Raw genomic sequence first — 15461 nt, 5'->3', positions numbered from 1 at the left:
CGGCACCGGGCAGCGTCTGTCTCTCCGCCCCGGGACCGCGGCGGCGGCCTATTATACGGCCAGCCCCGGCGGGGCCGTCAGCGCGGCGGGGGAGGGCGCGGGAGGGGCCGCGGAGGAAGGAAGGGGCCGGGGCGTGCGAGTACCTGGAGCGGGGGTTACAGCCCAGCATTTGATCCCCCGCCATATAAAGCAAATTACCCGTTCTGCTCGCTGCGGGAGAGCAGACACCCAAACAACCGCAGGCCCTTCGAAGCGCAGCCCCGGCTCCGGCCTCATCCCTGTCACCATCTCTGTCCCTGTCCCCGGCTCCAGCCCCCATCCCCGTCCCTGTTGCCATACTCAGGGCTATTCCCGTTCCCGTCCCCACACCAATTTTCCTTGTCTTTCCCGATCCCGTCCCAGTCTTCGTCCCCCTTCCCATCCCCTTCCCCCGACGGGGTAACAGCGGCTCTGGGTCTGATGGAGGCAGACCTGGGTGGATCCCGGCCCCGGCCCGGCCAGCACGCCCCTGCCCCGCAGCGCGGGCGGCTCGGAGCTCCCCGGGCAGCCCCAGGGCAGGCGGGGACCGCGCTGGCGGCCGCGGCTGCCCCTGGAGGGGCCCAGGCCCGACGGCCTCAGCTCCGGGATCCCTCCTGGCCTCGTCCAAAGCGGTGTAAATATCTAAAAGGAGCCGGTCAGGGGACGAAACGCAGCAAGAAGCAGAGCCTTTCCCTGGACTTTTAGATCGTTTATGCACAAATTTTTTCTCAGTACAACGTGGTTCATTCTATTCCCTTTAGCCTGTGTCACGCACGACAGCAGAGACCCACGGGCCCCTGCTCGTTACCGACGTGCTTCGAGCCAGACTCGTGCGCGGGAGCCCGAACGCCCAAATCGCTCCCGAAAATGTCGGCGCTGATGGGTTACGGGGGGATCGTTTCGGTGCAGCCCCGGCGGCCCGGCCGGGGGGTCCCACGGCCTGGGGAGGGTTCGGCTGCGCTCGGCCCCTGCCCACGGCGGGATCTGCCCACGCGTGACCGCTCTTCGGTGTTCGCGGGAGGCACCTCCGGGCTCAGCCCGGCCCGCAGGAGCGGGGCTCATCCCCTGGCAAGGGAAGCTCAGCTGCCTGCTCTACGATTTTGGACCCAAAAAAGGGGGTTCTGCCCGTTTTACCGGCTGCTGCGGGGGATGTGCAGGGGAGAGCTAAGCAGCAGCGGGTTCACTCCCGACTCCGTTTCGGAAGCCCCAAGCAAGCCGGGACGGCCACGGGAGCCACCCGCGGGTGCAATCCTTGAGCGCAGCCCACGGGGGACGAGTCCCAGCGCCCTGCTGCCGTCGGGGCCCGAGTGTCGGCCCAGCTTCCCCCGGCTACCCCGGGTCGTGCGGGCTCCAGCTCTTCTCTTGAGCCCTCGTCTGGCCACACCGTGGGGGCCCCGCAGCCGCGGCCCCACAGAGCCAGCCAACAGCCCCGGGACCCCCGGCCCACCGGGACCCGGCCCTGAAACTTGAATTAAATATTGAGGCAGGGGCAGGCGGAGGCGTTCAAGGAGCTGTGGAGAACACGAGGCCGCCCTGCTGCTCCTGTCAGCGCTATTTGGGTCCTGCTGCCGTTTCTCTCCACTGCTCACCCCTGCATGCGACAACAACGAATTAATTTATGCTCTGTACTTCACTGCCTGCCCACATAACCTATTCCATATGGTTATTGCGACTTGTACGGAGCACTTCCGCGAGGATTTGTTCTGGTTTCTCCACGTTTCTTCAATTTAAAATTCCGCCACTCGCTCTGTGAAGCACTAACGGGCTGAAGCTCCGCTAGCTGCCCGGCTGCTCCCCGCTGTTAGCGGCTTGTCATTTATTCAGACATCGTCTTGGTGTGTGCACCGCCACCGCGCTCGTGACACGCGACAGGGCGGGGGCCGTGCCCGGGAGCTGACGGGAACCGGAGCCCACCGAGATGCTGCGCGGCCCCGGGGCCGTCCCTCCCGGGAATCTCGGGGCAGCCGTGTCCCTGTGCACACCTGCGCTCCGGGGAGCCCCGGCAGAGAGCAAGGGGGCCCCAAAAATATTAAAAAAATCCCAAATCAAAACACTCCCCGGTTTCTGACGTGGCTTTTCGTCCACCCATCCTTCGTGCATCTGCTCTGTTGAGATCACAAGGTGTTCCCACGCCAAGGTGCTGATTTCCTACGGCCGAGGCCAAAGAGGCCATTGGCGTTATTACCATGAAACGAGGAGAATAATTATAAGTAAACTGAATAGAATTTTGGACACATTCAAGCGAGTAGGCAAATCCACATCGCATTGTTTAAACAACCTCGCCCCCGAGAGCAGCGCAATCATAAACAAATAGTGCACGTAAAAGAAATTACCCACGCCTCCCTTGAGATTTTTGTTTCTTTAAAATAAATCAAAGCTCAAGAATAACTGTAAATAATAACACTTCCATCCCCACCCCGGGGCAGGTTAGGTTCAGAGCGGTACGGACCCGGTATAATTTTCCATCATACGGCATCAATTTGATAATTTGAGTTTTTATATTCCTTTGGATCCATCTGCTCCGAGGTTGCTCAGGAGAGCAGCAGCAGCCGGAAGGGCACGGACGGTCGGCGGATCCCACATCTTCCCCGGGAGCAGGCCTACAGCCCCCGAGGTCACCGAAAAAATAAAATAAAAATTAGCATTTCTGGAAAAGCTCCTATTGAAAGATTTCGATGCTGCACTGAAGAAAGAGAGGGTGAACTTCACCATCCGGCTGCACTCACAGTCAAGAATTTGAAATCGTTGCAAAACAAATACTGTAGGGAAAAGACACCAGTAGTTATTATTATTATTACTACTACTATTATTATTACTTTTACAGCGCCTGAAGATGGTCTAATTTCCTGTACTCTTACAGAGCACGTAAACGCGTGCTTTTATTTCCCATCGATTTAGGCGGTAGAGTCATTCAACCACTTTTATAAAAAGCAGCGTCTTAGAGCGGAAGTTCAGCAAAATACGTGGGATTTTAGAGACTAACTGCATGAACAAGCTGCAGGCCCCAGATTTTATTCAATTTTCCTCCCAGCAATCAGAATGGAATCACCTTTATCTACAAAATTGCTCCTTATTTACCGAGGGGTTTTTAAAAATTCCTGTTTTCTGCTGTTGTTTTGGGGTTTGTTTGTTTATTTGTTTTGTTTAAGGTTGGGTTGTTTTGTTTGTTTGTTTGTTTTTCTTGCACCAGGTACAGAGTTGATATGACTGTTAGGAACAGACTATTTCTAGAATCAGTTTTTTAAAAAAATAATTTTAATGTAAATGTTCTTAACTGGTTTCAGAAACTATCGATGATTCCATCCCATTGCGAGGCTTTTCTGATCTTCGTTTTGCATAAAAGCAGAAGGCATTTTTAAAGGCTTCTCTCACTTACTTTCACGCTTCAGATTTTTGTTGTCTCTATTTCGGCTGAGTAACACAGACAAAGATGACAGTTCCACCCGTGAAAATTTTGCTACGAAATAGGAAACAAGTTCGCCCAGTGATTTAAAATCCTCCCTGGGGTGGGAATACTTTTGCTCCGCTGATTCATCCCCGATTTGACGGGAAGAATAGTTTTGCTGCATTCCCGCAGTTCTCCCGACTCCTACGACCGTAACAGGGGGAACAGTGAAACTCAAACTCCTCGCCTCCTGGATCCCTCGGGAAATTTCCCAACCGGGAAAATACTGTGAGTACCAAAGGGCAGCCCGGGAGTCCCGCTCAGCGAGCGCGGTGCGCACGGACCCAGGCACCGCTCCCGCAGCCTTCTAGACCGCGAAGCTCTGCAGAGAAATCTCGGCTCTCCTGCGAGCGGGAGTTCCCGGTGCCCGGTCATCCCGATCTGCTGACGGGACCGGGGTAGCAGAGGGGCTTAGATAAAAAAAAAAAAAAAAATTAAAAAAAAAAAAAAAATAAAATAAAATAAAATATATATATATATATAATATATAATATATAATATATAATATATAATATATAATATATAATATATAATATATAATATATAATATATAATATATAATATATAATATATAATATATAATATATAATATAATATATATATAATGTATAAAATATAAAATATAAAATATGATGATGATAGATGATAGATGATAGATGATAGATGATATATTATATATTATATTATATATTATATATTATATATTATATATTATATATTATATATTATATATTATATATTATATATTATATATTATATATTATATATTATATATTATTATATATTATATATAATGCATATAACTATATATATATATATATATATGAATTTGTATCAAAGCTCTCAATGAATTTTAAGCACAACCAATTTGCTGTTGTCTCAACATCACGTTTTTACAAACTCTAGTGAAATGTCTCTGTCTCTCCCAGCGCGCCGTACCCGGAGCTCGCCGGGACGGGGCCGCCCAGGCTGCGGGGCTCTGCCCGTCCCCGTCCCCGCTGCAGGACAGTGCGGGGGGCCCGGAGCCGTGAGGGAACACTCCCTCGCAGCCCCTGCCCTTCCCACGGGGCCCGAGGAGGTGAGGCAGGCACAGCCACCTCACCCTTGCTCACTCCTCACAGCACTTAATATTCAGGAAATCCACAAAGTGCTAGGAAGAGAGTGGAAAACGTGACATCACGGGCTAATTGGGAAGGAGCGTTCCGGCCGAGGGAATAGCTCAGCCCTGAGTAATAAGTTATGTTTAATGGCTGGGTAAAGCTTCATCAGCGGCCGTTAAACACGTATCCCTCTAAAAATGATTTTCTGGGAACACCTGGCCTCGTCAGATAGCCAGACTACGGAATTATCTTTGAGAGTCACGTTCAGAGGATGCAGTTTGGTTTGAGTGGGGGCTGCAGCCCCTTTATTTCCCTGCCCCTCGAGGTCCTTTTTTTTCCGCACGCCCCACCATCTCTCGCAAACTGGGTGTTCTCCATTTCTGTCCAAACACAAGGAAACCATCACTCAAACTAGTATTGTCTGAATACATTTCATTTATATCCATCAGAGTAGCCAGCAGAATGAATTCCACAAATGTGCCACCTCTGCTCCCACTGCTGCTGTTGGGCACCACACACCTGAGTGTCACATGTACCCAACTGTGACACTTCTTCCCCAAATCCTTTTATTGTGCAGGGCCCCAAACCAGCACAAACTGTAAGGCATACACTGTGAAAGCCCCCTTCCCTCTCTTGCTTTTTTTACATACAGGATTTTAAATATTGATTTATTTATTTTTACTTTTAATTAGTTCACAGACAAGGGATGCAATGCTTGAAAATACAAACCTGTAACCAGCCACACATGTAATTAGATTTCCGGCCAGGCAGTATTTTTGGGACTCTGTGATCTGATTCCCGGCCACGAATAAATCAGAGGCCATGTAGGTTCAGAGCTCCTTCCCCAGCCCTGCCAGGAGGGAGGTGGCTGCCTCTAAAACCAGTAAGAGATGAGTGCAGGGACACCTCCCTTGGTGACACTATACCTCCATCCTTCTCTGCCAGGCCTGTTGTGGGCAAGTGGTGCCATGGCCTGGGACTGCTCAGTGCTCAGCACCAAGTCCCCAGCCCACACCAAACCTGTCCTGGCTACCAGCAGTGATGGCCAGGAGCTGTGCAGGTGGCACTGCAGGTGACACATTCTGCAAATGACGGGACATACATAAAACAGCATGTGAAACATCAGTGCACTGGTTCAGTAAATAATTATACTCCACATGAAACAGCACGTCTGGCTGCACCACTCATTGTTAGCTGATAAAAGGGTTTCAGGCAGAAACAAATGATTTGTCCTTACTCCTCTTGTGTGAGCTGAAATCCAAGCAAGGCCTGCATCTGTGCTGAAATCAGGGGTGCTCTGCAGACACCCTGCCAGCCTAGTGCTGTAAACACCCGCTGTGTGCTGAGGCTGCTGCCTGTGCACACGGCTGACTGCAACGGGGCTGTTTATGGTTCATAAAATGAAGTTAATGACTACATCTGTGCAGAGCTGGGGCCTTTGGTTTTTTCACTCTTCAGTTTTATGGTTTGCTTCCAGTCACTTCTGGTTCCCAGTTCTTGAGTGCTACATCAGATCTGGATGATTTGGGTTTACAGATCAGCAGGGAGATGTTTAAATCATTAAACAAAATAATCACCAATTGAAACACTTTATTTAAAAAAATAAAAAGATGTTTTATACAGATTAAAACTGGCTTCCCTGTCCCTCACAAGCACCATTACAGGTAGTTAAACCACCTAAGTTAGAGAGCTAGTAACATAAAATAGCTCTCACTAAAGGCCAAACAATACAAAACAATCCAGTGATGAAGGGTTCTTCCAAACTATTCCTTTCAATGATTCTTCCATATCCAATAGGTCTTTTATTTTCCTTTCACACACAGACAGGGACTCTCACAAGGATTTAAGGCCCCTGACCCTGCAGCAGGTATTATGAATTCTAAGGGAGAAACCCTTGCTGACACTGAAGCCGCCAGAAGGAGATCTGCCATCCACTTGAGGTAAGATGAGACCTCAGTTTCACATTGCTTACACTGCAATTTCTACATCTGATACGGCAAATTTCTATTTACTGTGCTCAGAACTACATTTCAAACCCATATATGGTCATGGCTGCTTAAGAAGTTTAAACAATTTCCCTTTCCGTACATATATTATGACACTTGCAAATTTTTGGACACTAACACGACATTCCGAGAGCCACTGATAGCGATCAGCAGAGCTCCAGATGGGGTGATTTTACACGGCCCGTGCTCATCCTGCTGGGCTTGGAGCCTTTTTCCCAGCCTCTCTCTGGGGCTGGGGTGATCCTGCACCCTGCATCCCACAGCTCCACACTGCATCCCTCGTCCTGCACCCCATCCCACATCCCCAATCCTACAGCCCTGTGCTGCACCCCTATTCCACAATCCCATCCCACACCCTGCATCCCATATCCCCACCCTGCACCCTATGCTGTGCCCTGTACCCTGTCCTGCACTCTGTGTACCACATTCCCACACTCCCATTCCCATACCCCTATCCCATATCCCCATTCCCATATCCCTGCCCTCCATGTCACCCATTCTCTTCCCTGTGTCCCACATGCTGTATCCCATAGCCCCCATTGCCACGTCCCATATTCTGTATCCACTATTCCTGCACCCTATATCTCCCATCCCATATCCTCCATTCCCATAAACCCCATTCCCGTGTCCCCACCCTGTATCCCCCATCCCCATATCCCTGGTATTCCCCATTCCCGTGCCCCCATACCCCTGTCCTGTGGCCCCATTCCCGTGCCCTGTGGCCCCACTCCCGTGTCCTCCATTCCTAGGCCCCCAATGCCCCATTCCCCTGTCCCGTGTCCCCAGTATCCTTTCCTGTATCCCCCATTCCCTGTCTCGTGTCCCCATTTCCTGTCCCGTGTCCCCAGTCCCTAGTCCCATGTCCCCAATCCCCGTTCCTGTATCCTCCATTCCCTGTCCCCAATCCCATCCCCGTGCAACCAATCCAAATCCCGTGTCCCCGGTCTCCTTTCCTATATTTCCTATTCCCTGTCCCCAATCCCCATTCCCTGTCCCCAGCCCCCAGTCCCGTGTCCCCAATCCCCTTTCCAATATCCCCCATTCCCTGTTCCCGTCCCCATTCCCTGTCCCGTGTCCCGCGGCGCCAGCGCCCCCTGGCGGCGGCGGGACAGAGCGCAGTGGCCCCGGCCGTCCCCAGGTGTCCCCCGAGAGTAGCAGGACCGGGGTCTGAGGGAGTCCCTGATCCCGGTGCTCTGGGCTCAGGGTGTGTTATGGGGTCCCTGTTCCCGGTGCTCTGGGCTCAGGGTGTGTTATGGGGTCTCCTTTCCCAGTGCTCTGGGCTCAGGGTGTGTTGTGGGGTCCCTGTTCCCGGTGCTCTGGGCTCAGGGTGTGTTGTGGGGTCCCTGCTCCCAGAGAAGCTCTGCCCAGCAGCCAGGGCTTGGCGGGGCTGCAGAGGAGATGGGTGGGCATCCATCCACTGTTAGATACAATCTGAGAGCAGCTCCCCGGCTTGCCATGAGGACTCCCACAGAAGGGGTCTGTAGAGCAGAAGAACATGAGTGCAGAGGGCAAGAGGGGCAGGAATACCGAGGGGGAGCACTGCCAGCGGTGCTGCCTCTCTTCCCAACAGTGCTGCCTCTCTCCCTAGCCCGGGGGATGCCGCAGCGCTGATCCCAGTGCGGAGCTCCCCGGTGCAGGAGGGATCTGGAGCTCCTGGAGCCAGTTATGTGCAGGCAGTGCAGGGGGCTGGAGGTTTGGTAGCTAACCAGCAGCACCAAGACTTCTGCACAGCCAGCTGTTCCTCTCTCTGTGACAGAGACAGGACCTGAGGGAATGTCAGAGCTGTGTCGGGCAGAGCTGGGGTGGGTGCCAGGAAAAGGTGCTGGGGCACTGAACAGGCTCCCCAGGGAACAGGCATGGCCCAGTGACCCCGAAAGCTCTCCCACCTCAGCCGAGAGATGACAGAGCATTGCCTTCCAGAGCATGTTAAAGCTGCAAGCAAAGAGCAGAGACATACATAAACCTCTTTTAAAGAGGTGAGGGCAATGTCTTTTGAAGAGTTCTTGCATGCCTACGCTGCTGTGGAAGAGCAGCAACTCAGCTGTGACAAGGAGGTCCCTTTCAGCACCTGGCAGGCACAGAACACTGCAGGAAGGAACACGGCACTGTGTGGGAGTTGCTTCCAGGTGCTCCTAAGCACAAACCCAACATCAGTGTGATCAAGAACTTTTGGGATCTTTTAAACCACGTCCAAATTTCCCTGCTCTCCCTTCAGCACTCCTGCTGCTGGTGCTCTGTTGAGGGACCCAACCACTGACTCAGGAGTGGAAACTCACAATTAGCTTCCCTCACTGGAGGACTCTTTAATGACTGGCTCTGAGTCTTCACTGAGAGCAATCCTCTAACAACTCATGGAAGAGCCTTGGAGTTTGACATTTTTATAAACATCGACCTTTTTATCCTCAGTGTTTGTTGTTTGAGGAAATCCCCTCTAGTTCTTACGCATGTATAACATCTAAAACAATTGAATTAATACCATATGAGGGTAGAGGGGTGAAAAATCACATCTATAGCCAAAATAGTTCAGCAGAACTATACAGCTGAGGTTTAAAGCTTCCTGTGGTGACTTTGTATGTTGTTTAAACATTGGTGTTAATACTTCATATAGATATGTGCAGCACAGATTACAACAGTATGTGCTGTGTGATGTATAATTTATGAACAATTAAACTTAATTCTTATGTTTTGAGGTTGTGAGTTATAACTAAACAGGATCTAAGCTGCCAGCAAATGAAGGGGGTTTTTTATTGTTTTTTTCTGGATTAAAGTGTTTTGTGGAGCTGGAGCACGCAGACCCAAAGCCAAATACTTGCACACTCACCCTCAGCATGCAGAGAGCTCAGGCTTTATAAATTTAAGTATCTTTTATGTTCTGCACATGTACAAGCACGCCTGAGGGACTTCCAAAATTCAGCTCATCTGGCTAGATTCGTGCTATGTGTGTGAGAGAAGGACTCTGGCAAGTGAGGAAGGCAGCAGAGAAATTCTTCTGCTCCCTCTGAACTCCAGGGATGCTGGAAGAAGGGAGAATGGCTTTATGACATCATGTCAGCCCATAACATCTCCAGGAAGCACACAGTGCTGACTAGGAGTCTGAATTGCCCTCAAAAACCAGAACGGAAGCTTCTTGACTTTCTTTTTTTATCTTGCTCGGTGAGACACTGATGTCTTTGTGGGCAGTCCCGGCTTGATGCTTCCCCGGCCCTGCAGCCCACGCTGCTCCCGCCCCCGCCACAGGTGAGCGATCCCTGCTGCAGCTGAGCTGCGAACGCCCTTGGCTGTGCCCCTGTGGCGCTCACAGTGAGAGCCAACACCGGCAGAGGGAGCAGGAGCTGTATAAAGGTAATGGCTGTGCGGGGAATGAGCGGAGGGAAGACTCTCAGAACCACTGAGGCTGGAAAAAGATCATTGAGGCAAACGGTTCGCCCAGCGTTGCCACTAAACCACATCCACAGTGCCACAGCTACACATTTTGTTCAACCCTTCCACTACCATTTGCCTGGGCAACCTGTTTCACAGCCTGACCCACCTTTCGGTGAAGAAACTTTTTGTAATACCCAATCTAAGCTTCCCCTGGTGCAACCTGACAGTGCTTTGCCTTGTCCTGTCGCTTGTTACCTGGGAGAAGAGGCTGACACCCACTTGAGCACAACCTCCTTTCAGGCAGACACCGAAAGTTATGACGGACCCCTGAGCCTTCTCTTCTTCCACTAAATAACCCCAGTTCCCTGGGGTGCAAGAATGAGTGCTGGGTCTCCCTCTCAGGCCCGGAGTTCATACTGGAGCACTTAAGCCAACAGCTTTATGGGGGCAGAAGGAGGAATCCACAGAAAGAGTGAACCTAAAAGTCCTGAGGAGCAAACAGATGAGACCACTGCCCTCGGAGCAGCTGGCCAGGGGGTGAACACCTCCTCCAGCTGTAGCCAGCCACCATCCTTCCCGAGAGCTCACTGCTCCATCCTCAGGGCTCAGAGAAGCCACCAAGCCGCGGCCAAATCAGCATACTCCTCATGGACCCCCAGCGTCTGGGGCTCTATCCAGCAGCTGAATCACCAGAAGGGCTTTGGCAAATTACGCTTTTCAATAACTTCTATTTCACTCTGACACGTCTCGTTGTTTGGAAGGTTTACTTGGGAGATGAAACACAAGTTAATTACACGGAGTGATATGTCAGGAGAATGGTGGGTTTGCCCTCCCCTCCAACTGGGCTGTCGTGGCCTGGCAGCAGCCACCCCACATCCAGCAGGAAGGAGACAGGATACGGCAGGAAGGCACATTTGAGCCATCAGCCTGACACTTCTTTATTGCAGTGTATTTATTTTTTATCATGTGCTTTGACAGGAGTCTCATAAAGTGTTATGCTCCTTCTGTAAGGTCAAAGTCTTGTGACCTTCCGTGATTTTAGAGAAAAGGAACATAATTTTCGAGGGCATGTTTATTATTTCTGTAAACAGTCTGTTTTTCATGCCAAGTGAACAGTTTTTCTGTATGTACTTAGATGACAGCTCAATTTTACTGGCTCACTTTCCTGACCAAGTCTTGCCTGCCAAATGTTTTTGATCATGTTCTGGCAAACAAACCAATATTAATAGTTGAGCTGAGCAAATAATTGCCAGAAAACTGCTGATTTCTTTTAAATCTCTTTATTGCTTCCATAATATCCCTGAATCAAATGCAGTTTCCTCAAGTGCAATTACAATTAAAGCACTGTATTTTTTTATTAAAAACAAAATCACTCTGTGGAGTCAGAGAAGTCACTTCCAGAAGAGCTGGTTGTGACAAGCGGGTCCTTCACATCGTGCTGCTCATGTCTCCACGGAACCAAGTGTCCACGTTGTTCCAGCATGACTGCACAGGCTCTTCAGTTCTCCCTCTGGACAGACAGCTTCCACATCTGTTTTTATTGGCACAGATCTCCATGGATGGTAGACAAGCCGACAGCCAAAACAAATCTGTTTTAAAATTTGAACACTCCACTTTTGCAATATATACCTTCAACCACCATAGGCTCTGTAAGTGCAAAATATTTAAGTATTCATTTTAGAATGCCAAACAGTTACATCCAGGTGAATGATGAAAGCAGATTCCTGAAATAAACACGGCAGGTTACGCCTTCCTCTCCGGCAATGTTGGTGTGTTAACATCCTTCTGCAAGGAGAACACACACCATGCACAGGGGGGAGAAGAGGGTCTCGAAATTCCTGAATTCCCTCATTTGAGAAAGAATTCACCTAGTCAAAGCTGCAGACTTCCAAATTTCTTCATCAAATTTATTTATCCTTATTTTGAAGTACAGCCATCTGAAGCTGAAAACACTCAGATATTTTCCATTTACCTATGCTGATGTAAAACATGGGGTGATTATTAGGTCATAATTATAAAAATTACATTAATGACAAGTGTGGGGAAGGTAAAATACAGAAACATCTACCCTTTTGTGAGAACAAACTCTCGCTTGACTTAGTAAACTATCAGAGGTGTAAAGGCCAAAGCAGAGATTCAAGGTTTTGAAGTTAACAACTGTGAATCATATAAAGACCAAAAAGGTGAGTAAAAGGAAACTCAGTACAAATGCTCATAAAGAAGGCCAAAGGGAAAAAAAAGCAGTGAGAACAAGAAAATTCTACATAATCAGGAGAACATTGGTAACTTGGCAGAGACACACTTGCATATTTTTAAGAGAAATAGGAACCAAATCCACAGAAAACCAAATAAAAGGATATGAAATGGTCATTAAAGAAAGCAGGACCGATCCTGCTGTGACACCACAGCCAGGGGGCAGGAAGGGTTTCCATCCTCACACTGCTGGGTGCTGGGGGACAGGAGCTGTCACCAACATCCTGCCCAGGCTAAATCCCTGAGAAAACCTGTGGCAGTAGGGATAGTTTATTGCTCCCAGGAAAGGTGAGAGTTCCAGCAGATTATTCAGTATCTGTAAGATCCACCAGCTCCAGCGACTCTGCACACAAACCTGCTTTCACCTGGGGTCCTCTCCACACTCACAGCAGCATTGCCACATCCCACAGAGGACATGTCCAGCCCCAGCAGCAGCCTCTCCAGCTATTTTCTCCTGTTGCTGGCATTGTTTCCTTACATCTGCTGATTATCCCTCAGAGTCTTTTGTTGCCTTCCCCCCATGCTGATGTTCATGGCAAACAAGAGAGATACTGTGCAATGCATGATGTGTCTGCATAAACAGTTCAAATGAAAGGCTCCCAGGGAAAACCTGAATCATCTCTCTAAAAGCTGTGTTTATGCTGGAAAAGAACACTGCTATCCCCTGGGAGCAAGTGGGGTGGCAGGAAACAAAAATGTGGAATAAAGTGTTCAAATCACAGAATAATGGAATCACAGAATGATTTGGGTTGGAAGGGACAGTTAAAGATCATGCAGTTCCATCCCTGCCATGGGCAGGGACACCTTCCACTGTTCTAGGCTGCTCCAAGCCCCAGTGTCCAGCCTGGCCTTGGATACTGCCAGGGATCCAGGTGCAGCCACAGTTTCTCTGGGCACCCTGTACCAGGGCCTTCCCACCCTCAGAGGGAAGAATTTCTTCTTTATATCTGGCCTAAACCTGTCTTTGACAGTTTAAAGTTGTTATCCCTTGTCCTGTCACTGTCTGCCCAGATAAAAAGGTCCCTCTAAAGCACTCTAAGGCTTCAAAATCTGGTGCTTGTGCAAGGGAAGAAGGCACCTGAGCAATTTGGACAAAAAAATGAAGACAAAAGTTTAAAGGTTTCATACCCCACTTTATGGATTATCCCCATACATTTGTTCACTTACCAGCTTGGCTGGAACCGGGAAATGCTCAGAAAACCTGTCTCCAAAGCACACTTTGTGCTGGGATAACATCACAGTGCAGAACACCACCATGCCAAACCCATGGGATTCCCAAGCTACCCAGCTGAGACAAAGCTCAGGAACACGGCAGATGAAACACATCCTGCCCTCTGCCCCCAGCAGTCCCAGGAACACAGAAAGAGGGCAGAACCTTACAAGAAGTGTTTTGGAGCTGGAAGAGCAGCGGTGCACCGTGGTCCTTTGCCACACAGTGGCAGGGGCTGATGTGAAATCAGCTCCAGCCAGGAAAGGTCTGTGCAGACTTGGAGTGGCAGGCTGTTTCCCTGGAGCTGTTCCTTCAGTGTCAGGCTCCAACTTGGCCTGACAGACTCATCGTGCTCCCAGGATCATCATCCGACCCCAAGCCACACTTCTGGGAAAGCAAGAAGCCTCCCTTTCCCATTTTCATCCCTGGAGTATTTCTCACCAAGAAAAGCTCCTTTGCTTGGCTGTATCTGGGGGCCTGCACCTCATGGACAGCCTCACTGAGGTTTTTGCAGGTTCTGGTTCATTCTCGGAAGTAAAAACCCTGTATCATTCAAAACACAGCATTTCTGAGCATTCCAGGAGCATGGATTTCTCTGTGCCATGGTCCTGAGGGGTTGTCCCTTCTCAGCTTGTGACAGAAACAGCCTTGCCCCCTCTGCAGCACTGCACAGGCACAAGTGTTTGTGCAGTCGCACCACGAGCCCAACCAAGGACATGCTGTGGTGAAAACCTCAACTTCTTCCTTATTTCGGACAAAAAATGAGCAAAGCCAGCATTTATTTTCATGCCTTTGTGGTTGCATCTTTACAACAAAACAAAGAAAGCTTTGTGCTTCCTTCAATGAATTTTACAAATTTTTTGTGAAGCATGCAAAAGATTGTTTATTAATGTAATTCTGTAACGATAAACACAAATTTTGGGAACAGATCACATGGTGTGATCACAGCCATGCTCAGCCTTCCAACCCCAAGCCAGCCAAACCCTAAACACGTGAGAATGAGAATTGATGGCAAAGGCACAAATCTCACTCTGTGGGACTGAACACTTAATCTGCGCTCTGCAGTTTATTTAAAAAATGAAACTTTGTGAATTTTAATAACATTTTTTCATAGGCAGATACAGGAAACTCTATTCAGACCTTTTAGAGGAAGACAGAAGGAAGAATCACACAACCTTCTTAACTTTTTAAATTTATAAATCAATATAGTTGTAGGAATATGTTATGCTGCCAAAAATCAAGACATATTTAAGACACTTCAGTACTAATGAGACTGACACATTTTAAGAAAAAAGCCTCGTGTCTCCTATGCTGACACCTCCATCAGCTTAGCAGAAAGGAGCAATAGAATTCTTTTCAGCATTTCCACAAAGTTCCCAAACCTTTCTTTACCTTTAATAAAATGTAAATTAAAAGTATGTAAACCCTGCTAGTGTTTAAGTAATTTATATACTAGGGACACTAATTCTAGGTGTAAATGTCCTAATGTGGCTAATGAGACAGACAAAGAACACTGCCAAAAATATGCGAGTACCTTGAAAACCACAACTTAGACTTCCCAAGCGTGTTAGCAGCACTCCAAGAACACCCTGCTGACCCTCAGACAGATGTTCCAGCCCAGCTCACTGATGTGTGCAGAGGTTTATAGCTCTCGCTCCTCCTTTAATCAGCAACTGTATATTCAACTCCAGTATTAAAATAAACCATTACGAACCTATTCTGCTCTGCGTCCAAGACCTAAATGCCTTTCGTGCCTATCAAAAAACTTCAGCTAAGCTTCTCAAAGCCCTGATTGATGTCTGTGTGGCATCACCTCCATAAAATCCCTACTGAGTTGTAACACATGCAGGGGGATGAAGCTAAACCTTCGGGGTGTCAGTGCGACCACACCTCCACCTGTAGGCACCATTCACCTGGAAAACATGGACATTTGGACATTTTCAGTTGAATTCCCGACCTTTGACCACTAAAACCCAATGTCAGTAAAACCGTGTCAGTAAAACAGCGTGAAAATACAGACACACCCAAACACAGACACGCGGACACAACACAGACACACACTCCTG

The sequence above is a fragment of the Oenanthe melanoleuca genome, chromosome 12 (assembly GCF_029582105.1).
Source record: "Oenanthe melanoleuca isolate GR-GAL-2019-014 chromosome 12, OMel1.0, whole genome shotgun sequence".
Classification (NCBI taxonomy): domain Eukaryota; kingdom Metazoa; phylum Chordata; class Aves; order Passeriformes; family Muscicapidae; genus Oenanthe; species Oenanthe melanoleuca.
Note: the sequence above shows the minus strand (reverse complement) of the source record.